The following is a 13748-nucleotide window of genomic DNA, read 5'->3' on the forward strand; positions in this document are numbered from 1 at the left end:
TATTGAGAAAGAAAGACAGAGCTGGAGGAATCAGGCTCCCTGACTTCAGACTATACTACAAGGCTACAGTGATCAAGACAGTATAGTACTGGCACAAAAACAGAAATATAGATCAATGGAACAGGATAGAGAGGCCAAAGATAAACTCATGCACATATGGTCACCTTATCTTTGACAAAAGAGACAGGAATATACAATGGAAAAGAGACAGCCTCTTCAATAAGTGGTGCTGGGAAAACTGGACAGCTACATGTAAAAGAATGAAATTAGAATACTTCCTAACACCATACACAAAAATAAACTCAAAATGGATTAAAGACCTAAATGTAAGGCCAGACACTATAAAACTCTCAGAGGAAAACATAGACAGAACACTCTATGACATAAATCAAAGCAAGATTCTTTTTTATCTACCTCCTAGAATAATGGAAATAAAGTAAAAAATAAACAAATGGGACCTAATGAAACTTAAAAGCTTTTGCACAGCAAAAGAAACCATAAACAAGATAAGAAGACAACCCTCAGAATGGGAGAAAATATTTGCCAATGAAGCAACTGGCAAAAGATTAATCTCCAAAATATACAAGCAGCTCAATACCAAAAAAGCAAATAACCCAATCCAAAGATGGACACAAGACCTAAACAGACAGTTCTCCAAAGAAGACATGCAGATGGCTAACAAACACATGAAAAGATGCTCAACATCACTCATCATTAGAGAAATGCAAGTCAAAGCCACAATGAGGTATCACCTCACACCGGTCAGAATGGTCATCATCAAAAAAATCTAGAAACGATAAATGCTGGAGAGGGTGTGGAGAAAAGGGAACCCTATTGCACTGTTGGTGGGACTGTAAATTGGTACAGCCACTATGGAAAACAATATGGAAGTTCCTTAAAAAATTAAAAATAGAGCTACCATATGACCCAGCAATCCCACTCCTGGGCATATACCCAGAGAAAACCATAATTCAAAAAGACACATGGACACCAATGTTCATTGCAGCACTATTTACAATAGCCAGGACATGGAAGCAACCTAAATGCCCATCAACAGGTGAATGGATAAAGAAGATGTGGCACATATATACATTGGAATATTGCTCAGCCATAAAAAGGAATGAAATTGAGTTATTTGTAGTGTGGTGGATGGACCTAGAATCTGTCATACAGAGTGGAGTGAGCTAGAAGGAGAAAAACAAAAGCATATGCTAGCTCATATATATGGAATCTAAAAAAATGGTACTGATGAACCCAGTGGCAGGGCAAGAATAAAGATGCAGATGTAGAGAACGGACTTGAGGACATGGGGTGGGGGTGGGGGGATGGGACGTTGGGACGAAGTGAGAGAGTAGCACTGACATATATACACTACCAAATGTAAAATAGATGGCTAGTGTAAAATAGATGGCTAAGCTGCTGCATAGCACAGGGAGATCAACTTGATGACTGGTGATGACCTAGAGGGGTGGGATAGGGAGGGTGGGAGGGAGGCTCAAGAGGGAGGGGGTATGGGGATATATGTATAAATTCAGCTGATTCACTTTGTTATACAGCGGAAACTGGCACAACAGTGTAAAGCAATTATACTCCAATAAAGATCTGGAAAAATAAAAACCACGATGAGATATGACCTCATACCTGTCAGAATGGCTATCATCAAAAAGAACACAAGTAAGGAATGTTGGCAAGGATGCAGAGAAAAGGGAACCCTCGTACACTATTGCTGAGATTGTAAACTGGTGTAGTCACTGTGGAAAACAGTATGGAGGTTTCTCAAAAAACTAAAAATAGAACTACCATATGATCTAGCAATTCCACTCCTGGGTACATATTGAAAAAAAAAAAAAAAAAACCAAAGAAACAAAAACACTAATTCAAAAAGATAGATGCAGCCCAATAAATTTCTTATTTCAAAAGCTAGTTTGCTGATCAGAAAGCAATCGGATTCTTAGAATTTTAGCTGGCACTATATACACCACAAAACAACTTTTTTGTACCATAGTCCCTGACAGTAAGTTCTTTCTTTGTCTACATTCCTTCCATCTTTGTGCAAGATTATTCTATAGCAGAATATCCTGCTTTACACATTTTTGTTTATAATTTTAAGGTTAATTTTCCATGACATTTCTTAGTTCCCGTTGCTTTAAAAATTGGGTATGTATAGAAATGTATTATAAAGATCATCCTTATGTTTTTAATGCATTTCCAATGAGACCTCTAGGTTTCAAAGCTGACTGACATGGTATAGATCCCAGCTCCACTACACACTGTCTGTACTGTTTGGGGGAAGGTTTTTAATGTCACTAAGGCCCTATTGGTAAACTAGGGACAGTAATACAGCCTACTTTACAGCGTTGTTATGAGTAAGGATATTATGTAAAGGAAACTGGTGCATAATAAATACTAAATAACTGTTAGAAATGATGATGATGACAGTTACTGGGAGAGGAGGCTGATGGCACCCCTTGAAGGGCCTGGGGGCTCAGACTAAAAGGTTTTATGTCGATATAACGTGCAATTAGATACTATAGATGGAAACATAAAGTCACTCTGATATTTCGAGTCTAGGAGAGGATAACACTATGAGCAACATGGGTAATCAGAAAGATGAATCATGGCCTGGCCAGTGAGTGCCATGGGATCATGACATACTATAGATAATACTCAAGCAACAACGGGCCTGGTGCTTTCATAATCAACCAAGTGTCACTGGATCTCACTCCTTACCGTTTCCATTGAAGTTCATCACAGAGAACTGCTTAAAATGTACAATTCATAACAACAAAGGACACTAGGAATTTTGCAACTCATGGAATGGGTAAATAACTGTAGCTGTCTCATATTATTCAAATAACTAATTTAAGATAATACCCTGTGTTATCAGGCTCTTTCATCTGAAGTAGCAGCACCCAGCCTGTAATCTAGTCCTTTAACAATAATCATCTTATTTTGATAATTACCAGCCAGTCCAATACAGTGATGTTCCTCAGCCTTTGTAGCCACTGGAAAATAAAGGTCCTTTTTTGTGTGCGATGCAAGCATTTGATTCTGGCTTTTGCTTAAAAGGATTCTGTATACTAAACTCAACCTATAGACCTCTGAACTGTCCTCTCCTCTGGCCTGGGCCTGTAAGTCCCCAGATGACTTCTGTCTCTGTGCCCAAATATCCCTCTGAATAATCTCATTATTCCACCTCTAATCCACTGGTTACAGGTTCCATAAGAACTCCATCTTGGTCCCTATTCCAGTTCTGTGTCTTCTCCTATTCTAAACCTCAACTCTAGCCTTCCATTCAGTCTCCCACCCAGAGATTCCCATCATCTCATTTAGGACATCACCCTGATTGCTACCCCTCCTCCTTTAATACTTCTAATACGAAGCTTCTTCTCTGACATAAACATAAGACAGTAAGCAGGGTGGACATGTATATCCCAGAATATGTAATTCCATAGTGATTCCATAGTGAAGGGGAGAGACGCTTGTACATGAGGCAGGGGAGATGGAGGCTGCGGCAGCTTATGTGGAATCCATCCATTGAACAGCACACCTAGTTACTGTTCCACCCAGCTGAGACTGGGTGTTAACCAAGAGTAACTCAGAAGAGGTTGTGAAGTATACGCTATTGAAAAATTACAAAAGTGCATGTAGCATATATATAACTTATTATAGAATGGCATTCAGATGTTTGGGAGTCCAATATGAGTAGCAATCTTGGAAGAAAATGAAAATGATTCACCATTGCTTTGGAATTTGATATATAGCATTCAGAATTAATTCCTATCGTGTGTATTTTGTATATGGAGTTTGACTTCTGAAGACAGGACAAAAGGGCTTTTAATGAAGTCATTAGGAGTTTCAGCATTACCCATACTGTTCTCTCTCTCCCTCTCTGTCTCTCTCCTCAGCTGGATCAGCAAGTGAATAGATTCTCTCACCATTTGTTGTTTGTCAAGCAAGGCAACAACTTTGAAACGTGATATTTATAGCCTTCCTTAACAAAAAGGAAGTGACAAAGTGTGGAGCAAAAACACTTTTGAAGGAAGAGATGCAAAATGGTTTTCACTAATAAGTTAAGTGTTTTTCTTAATTATGCTCACTTCTACAAAGCCTCACTTGACATATCTGTCTGAAGCTGGGAAAAGAATGAGGCAAGGTTATCTGCAAAGACATTTGTGTAGTAACTGCCACTGAGCTCTTTGTTGTTGACATTTATTGTAAGACTGAGACAAAAAGGCTTCGCAATGGGAATAAATGGAGTCAAGTTGCTTTAGGTCCATTTGGCCATATGACTAACATGACCCCATGCATGTGGTGTTTAATGATTTCTGTACCCTAACTACCAAATTCTCCTCAGCTAGCAGTTGTCATGGTGACCATCTAAATACCCTCCAAGCACACTTCAACACATGACACGTAATATGTACAGTCTCTTCCTCCCCATGCATAGCTCTTTGGAGGAGTCTAGCCTTTGGATCAAGCCGTGTGCTAAAGACTAAGAAGTGACCTCCCCTCCCACATTTGTCACACTTGGGTCTGAGACTATAACAGCTGGTGAAAATGTATTTTTTCTCACTTATTAAAAGGAGCAAGTCTTGAGACCTGATTTCAGATTGCACCTCTGGCTGATGGTGTGATACCTTTCTGTTGTGATTTAATTTCCTCTTCGGATGGAATACAAAGTATGATTTTTTTCCCCAATTTGTTCCACTACAAAACACCATTCATCCTTGTTTTGGAAGGAACAAAGGATGATTTCTTGTGCTGAGGCTGGGCAGGGGGAGCAAGTGCCTCCATGACACTGCTTTGTCCACCAGCAGTGCTCCCTATTGCCCTTAAAAATAAGCATTTGACAGGGCATTCCAATTCTCAGAGTCTATGACCATGAAAGCTGAACAAAATACTTGAGAGACTGAGTCATACCATACTCCCTTTATAAAGCCAGTGAGTCAAAAGTGGGAACTGTGCTTGGGGCCCAGAACTAACGAAAGAGAATAGGATGAGAATCAGAAAGTTCAGCAGGAGACCCATCTCTTTTCTTGCTTCATCTTCCCTAGTTAATTTTCGTTCATTTTATTTGATTTATTACTTGGGTTTCTACTAATCTCCTGACTCTCTCCAGCAGTCACCATCAGCTCTTCTTTATTCGTTGGAACATTTGCCTTTTGACACCAGAGTGAATGGGTGTGGCCTTTGACTCACTGTTTGCCTTGTTAATTGACACAACATGTACCTAATGTCTGACTGTCCACCAGACTTCTGGCTTCTTTCATCCTCTCTTTGGTTCACATGTGTATCTGGACCACAGAAATTCTAGCTTTTCTTCCTAACTGCCCCGCACTGAGTCACATCCTAACTTCTCAGTCCAGGCCATTCTCGGTAAATAAATCTCAGGACAAAATCAACTGCTCTTAGTAACCTCGTCTTTCGTAACCCTTTTCTCTCTCATTCTACCGTGGTCCACCCTATCTCCAGCCACATATTTGTACATAAAGGTTTAAAAAAGAGTCAGAGAAATCACAGAATAAAAACCTACATCTCTGCAATAGCATGGATGCCTGTAAATGGGGAGAGGCTTCCCTCCCCTGAAGTTAGGGCAAGAGGATGAAGAACTGATTAAATGTATATACCTTAAAATTATCTTAGATGGAATTTACCACTAATCATATGCTAAATAAACAAATTGAGAAGTTCCTCAAAAGTAGGCAAACTCCCTTTCATCATGGATATTATTATTTGAATTTTAGAAGATCAATGAGGAATTGAGTTGAATTCAGTTGTATAAACCATGAGATATTAGTTTGGTGAAATGTTACAGATATATTATCTAATTTTCTTTCAATTTCTCTCCCTTGCTTTTTCTTTGGAGGATGTTGGCTTAAAAGGCAAAATGTAATTATTGTTTGGCAGTTAAAATAATTTCTTTGAGAACAATTTATAGGATGGACGATCAACATGATAGTTTCTAAATATATGTAACATTTATGCCCCGAAGTTATGCATATGAGAGCTATACATAGATTCAGGCATGGTTTAGATTCATTGCAAATCACATATATAATGGGGAAAATGAGGATGCTAACATATTATTTATTTCTGAGAATCATATTATGGATAGGACTATCATACTCCTAAAATCTGTCCCCTGCAGAAAAGCGCTGGGGCCAGATGGACTACAGAGAAATTTAATATAGCATTTTCTTGTCTGTTTTGGTTATCTGTTGCTGTATAACTAACCAGTCCAACTTAGTGACTTATAAAACAATATTTTAATATTTCTCACTGTTTTGTGGATGACTGGAACTCAGCTGGACAATTCTTTTGCTGGTCTCACATGAAACTTCTTGTGCTGCTTCAGCCAGATTGTGGCTTACAACATCCACAATGTTTCCCTCATAGGTCCAGCTCCTGGAAGGCTGCGCTCTGCTGAGATACCAGGATGGCTGGGTCTCTCTCTCTCTTTCCCTCTCTCTGTAGTCGCAGGGCCTCTACATCTCCACATGGCTTTTCTACACATTCTTTCCATATGGAACCTCCTTCAGGACTCCTTCCCAGGGTTCCATGACCACAAAAGCAGAAGCTTCTAGTAGCTTTCAAGTCTTAGGCCCAGAACTGGAATAGCATCACTTCTGCCACATTCTATTGATTGAAACAAGAAACTGACCCAACCCTGATTCAAATGGAGAAGATGACCAAGAGTGTGAATTCATTGTGGACAGCCAGTATCACAGATTACATCTATCTCCTTGTTTAATCTCTGGGGACTGGCAATGCTGACTCACCTGTATTCTCTTCTTTGGAGGGCTCATCCACTTTCACCACTTATCTAAAACCTCATGGGGATGGATCTCAGTTCTTTAACCAGACTTCTTCCCCAGTAATATGTTACCAACTCCCTGTAATTAAGAGCTAACTCATTGAATACCAAGTGTGGGCTAGGTATTTCGTATAAATTATTTCTAATTTATTGAATGCACTGTATTTAAAACTTAAGAAAACTGAGGCTCAGAGAACCTCAGTTTATAAAAGGCATATGGCTAGTAAGAGGCAGAACTATGACTGAAACCCAGGTATATCTTTATATAAAGCTCTGGCATGTTTTTCCAAGGTTCTACACTATTGTCTTTCTTTGCTCTCTATCTCTATCTCTCCATCTCTGTTTCTCTCTCTCTCAGTTCCAGGACAAAATAAGAATCTACCTCTTTTACTTAATTTCCAAAAAAAAAAAAAAAAAAGAATAGGAGTAGGGCAATATCCCTTCCCAACCCATCTTTTTGGACCAAGAAACAGAAGTTTGCCCTGAGGTCAGACTGCTATGCACTATATAACTTGGTTTTTTTGGAAGAAAAAAATATCCCTGGTTCCAGGAGAAGAGCAATTTGTATATCTGGTTATTTTTGAACAGGAGTTTTTTCTCTCAGGATAAAGTGAATTTTGGCTAAGATCCTTTGTTTCCTCCCTTTTTTTTCTTTTTTTGTATTCAGAAAGTGAAGGTCAGAGCTACTGGTCCTTTGTTGACTTTATTTCTGTGAATTCACAGTATTTAAAATTATGGGACATGTTTTCTTCTACTCCTTTGATTAACACATAAAGACTTCAAGTCAAAAATATTCCAGGAGATAGTACATTGATAATTCATTTCCCAGGCAGTGGGGAACAAGTCACAATGAAGAGATAGATTAGCCTTAGACTGCAAAGTCGGTCTGTGGAGAGACAATTTTTCCTGGCGCTCTCATGTGTCTAGATATCTTGTGAGCAAAGGGACTGTATTTTTTTTCTGAACTACTTCTTCAAGGATGCTTGTATAGTGACCAGCTTTGCAAGCCAGATGTAGCGTCTTCCATTGGATCAAAGAGGAGGTTAACTTACTTTCCACTATAATAATGACGTCTTCATCTGGACCAAAGGGAGGGCATGCTTACTGCCCATTATAAAAGGATTCAGGTTCATTAAGCTCACGGTTTTTCTTCTGAAATGCAACCCACTGTATGTGCAGACATCTATCTGGACTAATCCGTGCTGCCCTTGTGGAACTTTAGGCAAGGAAAACGGACACAAACATGCGGATGATTATGCTGCTTATCGTGCTGTTAGTAATGAAGTTATATATCCCTAACCCAGGAATCTTATGCTTTATGCCAGTATCTATGAAATAAAAACAGGCTAGCTTATTAGCTTATAAACAATGTAAATCTGAGATCCTTTGCAGTTATCAACAGAGCTGCAATGGGAACTACAGTCCAAAGCTCAAATATAAGCATATTTGTGATTCTAAGTCACTTTCACTTTTGGGTATTCCCCCTATGGGTCAAAGTAATTTTTATTACTAACCGAGAGCTCAAAATCTGTCTTATATGTAATTCTATTAAATATTTACATATGACAGTGTTGAACTGTTACCTTATTCAAATTGTTAAACTGAAAATAAAGGATAAGGTATAATTTGAGTGACAAATTTCCTGAGAAAATTTAAATTACTCTATGTCTAGGCTATAATATATTTATATTGATATCTAGGAATGAATGATTCAAGGGCACAGATAGAAAGGCAATTAACAAAAGGAAAGTCAATGGACATAAATTATTTATACATTTAACTTAGGTAAATTCAATTTTGCCTTTTTAGGAGAGAAAGAAAAGGATTAATAGTAAGATAGATAGTGAGGATGAGTTGAGAGGGGGAAAGAAAGAGAGAAGAGAGAGAGTAAAAGTTCAAATAATGTGGGCAATTCAGTCCACCATTCCAATCAGCGAACACAGAGACTACAGAGAACATAAGGTGAGAAGCCTGAATTGCCTCTTGGCTGTTACTTTGGCTGGTCCCAGTTACGCCATGCTTCCCATAAAGTGATCAGCTATCTGTATTGAGTGTGATTCTAGTGTTTAAAGATATGTGTTTTTCATATAATATATCTTCTGAAAGCAAACCATTTGCTTTATCTGGTGCTAAACTAAAGAAGCAGCAACCTACTCCCATGTTTTTGAAAAATCATATGTTGAACTTTTAGGTAATACTTTGGTCCCTAATGTGTTACCTTATGAAGGATTTTTCAAACATCATTTTGACTTAAAACAATGACTTTCCTTCCTAACTCTCCAGATGCTTCCTCCTTAGCATAAGATATAGATTCATGACTATATCCATCAGAAATCAGTCAGTACAACAGATGCCAGCCTACCCATCTCAAGTAGAAAGTGATTTAATATAGAGAATTAGAGTAATAATCATTGAAAGTGCTGGAGAAGTAAAATTCAAAGAAATAACACTCCTGGCTTTCAGGAAATCTGGAAATACAAGAATCAAGTGGAAGCTACTGATGATAATCTCAGCAGACAGTAGGACTAAAGCAAGTGACTAACAAGACCTCACTCTAAGTCTAATGCAAACTCATGTTTACAATTTCCCAAGAGTCTCTTTTTAATCTTTTTAATGTGCTGGGAAATAACAGCTTCTACTTCTCTTCTTCCTTCCAAATAGCATGTGGGTTCTTCTTACTGGCAAAATTTAACCCTGAACTATGTTGTCAGTGAGGTCTCAGAAAGATAGTTTTGAAGTTTCCCCCTGTGATGTAGAATCCAGTATAAATTAGGGTTGTGGCTTATGCTGATCTGACACGGACAACCTGACAGTCTACCCCTTTGACAATTCAGTATGCACACAGCCCTTTTGCCCATATTTAACTTTCAGATGACAAAAATAGCAATAGATCCTGCTTTCTCAGAACATGATGTGACTATATCTGATGTAAAGAAAATGCCTTCCCCTCCTATCCCCAAAATGAAACACTAACTCCCAATAAACTCTGTCCATTCCTGGGTGATATTTTTTTCTCTTATACCGCAGTCACAAATTCCCTTTGATATTTTTAAATTTTAAGATGAAAGTATGTTTACCTACAATGAATTACAGAAAACAGTAGGCAAAGAAAAGATAAGAAACATAAACTGGTATATGTATTAAAAAAGCAAGCAGAATAAAATTTGCTTACATTCTAAAGTCTTGATTTCTGTAATTGGTCACAGTGTCATAGTTGGCATTTGTAACATTATTCTTACTTACTTAGTCAATATTTCCTTTGTTCTCATACTGGTCACATTTGTTTAACTGGAGATGTGATGCCAGAACCTTTATTCCTAAAGGGTCGGAATCCTTAGAGTTCTGCCTGTATTGGGTTGCTATATCTTTCATTAACTTTTACCCCTAGATTCAGTGGTAAAGTGGTAAATTGCAAAGAAGAATCATTTGAATTCCATCCTAATTACATATCCACCTTGATCCAACTGTGTAGCAGCCACTCTGTCTCCTCTTAGTAATCAGAAGCAACTAACACAACCAATAGAGAAATCTTTCTGTCTTTCCATTAACTGGAATGCTGAATTCTAAATAGGACAGGGGCAATTCAGCTTTCACTTTACTGGAAGAATTCTTGTGACACTAGTGGAAATATTCCTTTTAGTAGGGGTAACAAACACTCTAAATGAGGGAAGTACAAAGTTACTGTGGCTAGCAGCCACATTTTTATTCATGTGTTATCACTGGTAATAGTTAGAGGGGGCACTTGCATTTCTACCTCTTGGTATATCGCCTTGGGAATTCTGGCTGTGAAACAAATGGCATCCTATACTGGTCACCGGTTCAGAGCACATACTGAGCCTTTGAGTGCAGATACCAAACTCACAATGTGTTGTCATCCAAGGGCACCATACTGAGCCTTCAATAGGCTCTTCACAGTTTAGCTTCTTTCTGTGTGTTGTGAAACATGGTAAAATCAATGCATAAGCAGGACAAAAATTCCTTTACCTTTGCTGTGAAATAGATTTTACAATGTGTGTGTGGATACCATGTTGATGAATGAGAGATTCTGTACACCCATCGATGGTGGTAATGGTAGAAGGACAAATCACTGCTCCCTAAATGATGTAAGGAATTACTTATAATCAACTTGCCACCAGGTAGGTCACTGTCTTCTCCCTAAAAATGGTGCTATATTGGATTCTGGGCATTCGTCTTTGCTGTTAGCAGGTTGCCCATTCAGATGTGGGAGTAAATAATCAATAGCAAAATTGAGAATTGATGACTTATTTAAAGTAAATGGAGAGTCAGGCAGGGAAAGCCTTTTTCTCATACTTGGGTCTCCTCAAACCTAGATTATTGCTCATATTTATATAAAGCTCTGTATCCATCAAATATGAAAAGCTGTGGAAAAAATATTTGCATCTTCTTTCCCATTCACACCTCAGTGGTTCCCAAGGAAATTGGCAGACAAAAATCGCCTTTACAATTGTACAGGCAAATCATACTATGTGAGTCCAAATGGCTAGATCACATACCATTTTCTGAATTTCTCATATTGAAGGCCAGAAACTTGTCTCAAAACAGAAAATGTGAAACATCTCGAAATATTTTTTATTATATAAATTTCAGGTATACAGCATTATAGCTCAACAACTGTAAAAATAGACAAATTTCAATGAGTACAATATTGGTATTGCCAAAATAATGTTAAGAACAGTAATATCAAAGAATTTCATGGCACTTAAACTGCTGTAAATTCTTTACACACAATGACTAATTTAATCCTCATAACACCTTGAGGAAGTAGGTACTAAGTCACTCTCATTTTACAGACAGAGAAACTAAAGTATGTGGGACTTCCCTGGTGGCACAGTGGTTAAGAATCTGCCTGCCAATGCAGAGGACATGGGTTCAATTCCTGGTCTGGGAAGATCCCACATGCCACGGAGCAACTAAGCCTGCGCACCACAACTACTGAGCCCACGTGCCACAACTACTGAAGTCCACGCACCTAGAGCCCTTGCTCCACAACAACAGAAGTCACCGCAGTAAGAAGCCTGCACACCACAAGGAAGAGTAGCCCCACTTGCCACAACTAGAGAAAGTCCATACACAGCAACAAAGACCCAACACAGCCAAAAAATTAAAAAAAAAAAAAAAAGAAAGAAACTAAAGTACAGTGGTTAGGTCCCTTGTCAAATGTCACAGTTACAATCTGGTGGAGTCAGATTCTCACTCAGGCATTTTGGTTTCAAAGTGTATGCGTGCTTCTATCCTCTTAGTTATATGTCTCACACTCAGCCCACACTGACACTTTTTGGTAAACTCATTTTGAACTTTCATAATTAACCTGCCTACTAGCTTGTTGTTGAATCTGTCAAAAAGAAAAGTCAGTACATAGAGTGAAGACTGGCATTTTTAGAAGAGGTTTAATTAAGCCATATCTTGTATTTTATCCTAATTTAAATCCTGAAGAGATTTTTTTCAATTTAGACATTGCTATCTTATTGTTTGGATCATCACTGCAGCTGCCAAAAAAAAAAAAAAAAAAAAACAACCTCTGATTTTAGTTTAGTAGTACTCAAGTTCCTTATAAATCAACTCATAAGATATAGTCTCAAGTAGAATTATTATTTCTATGCTCAAAGCCCCTGATTTATCTAAAGATGTATTCCTTCACTTAAAAAAATTAAACATTGTGCTATTTTAATGGTACAGTGAAGATTCCATTACACATTCTTCACCAATCTCTGAGCCTGGGCAACTAAACAGGTTTGTGATAACTAAACTGATGAAAATAAAATAAAAGCATTTCAATATCACTGATTTCATAAGTGATCCCTGGTTTGTTTGAGTTTTGGTGTTGAAAGTTGGTTGAACTTGAAATATTACATTAGTAGAAAAACTAATAGAATGGAAAACAATGGATGTTTACCAAATATATAGGATAGCTTTTGTCTTCCTCATTGCTATATTAGAGTAGTCTTTCAACTGAGAGAAGCAAGAAAGTCATAAGAGATACATTGCCACATTTAACAGTACATTCCATCCCCGCCTAAGGACATTTGTAAACAATGTAAAGACCATGCCAGAAACATTAATTGAGAATGTTAGTCTCGAATTGCCTATAGCATACTGCATCAGTGGATGGCCTGAGGAAAACAGCATTACCAATGTAGCTGCATCTATATTTGAAGAGCAAAATCTAAATGATAATTCCACAATGCATGGAACCGAATTACCCTCAGGTGCTTTGGCAAGCCCATAACCACAGATCAAGACTCCTTTTCCTTCCTAAGGCAAGCAACAAGCCATACCCCTTTTTTGGATTAAAAGCTGTACTAGCTCTTTGAATACCAATAAAACAGTCACACTCAACAAGCCATCTGCAAACATTATTTTCAAAGGAAGAATATTGTCATTTAATCTTGGAAACAGTCACACTTAACGACATTAAAAATTCTTATTGTTGTAAAAGAGGGAACTATGGCTGATGTGTAAAAGGAACAAAGAATACCATGCCCACAGTCAAAGAGAATTCTTAGAAGACAAATGGCATTGGTGTGAAAGCCTGATGAAGAGCCCAGTGTTAAACATTCACTGAGTTATTTATGTGACGTAGGTTGCATCTTTGACCTATATAAATGAAACACAACTTCCTCTTTTCTCATTTTGCCTGTTTCCTTTCTCATCTCTCCTTTCTGCTATCTTAGTCTATCCAACTTTAGTTTATCCCATTTTTCACATCTATAAAATTATTCTCTCTCCTCATTTTGTTTTTTAAATCTTCTGGTGTCTGACCACAAAAACAATCATAGACACTGATTTCATCCATTTCAATGTGATTGCCACTCAAGAATTCCTCATTGTCTAGAATTTCTGCTGATAAATTTCTAATTCTAGCCTACCTTCATAATATATTTTATCTATTATTGCTTCAAGGCACCATTCA

This window comes from Hippopotamus amphibius, chromosome X (genome assembly GCF_030028045.1).
Source record: "Hippopotamus amphibius kiboko isolate mHipAmp2 chromosome X, mHipAmp2.hap2, whole genome shotgun sequence".
Classification (NCBI taxonomy): Eukaryota; Metazoa; Chordata; class Mammalia; order Artiodactyla; family Hippopotamidae; genus Hippopotamus; species Hippopotamus amphibius.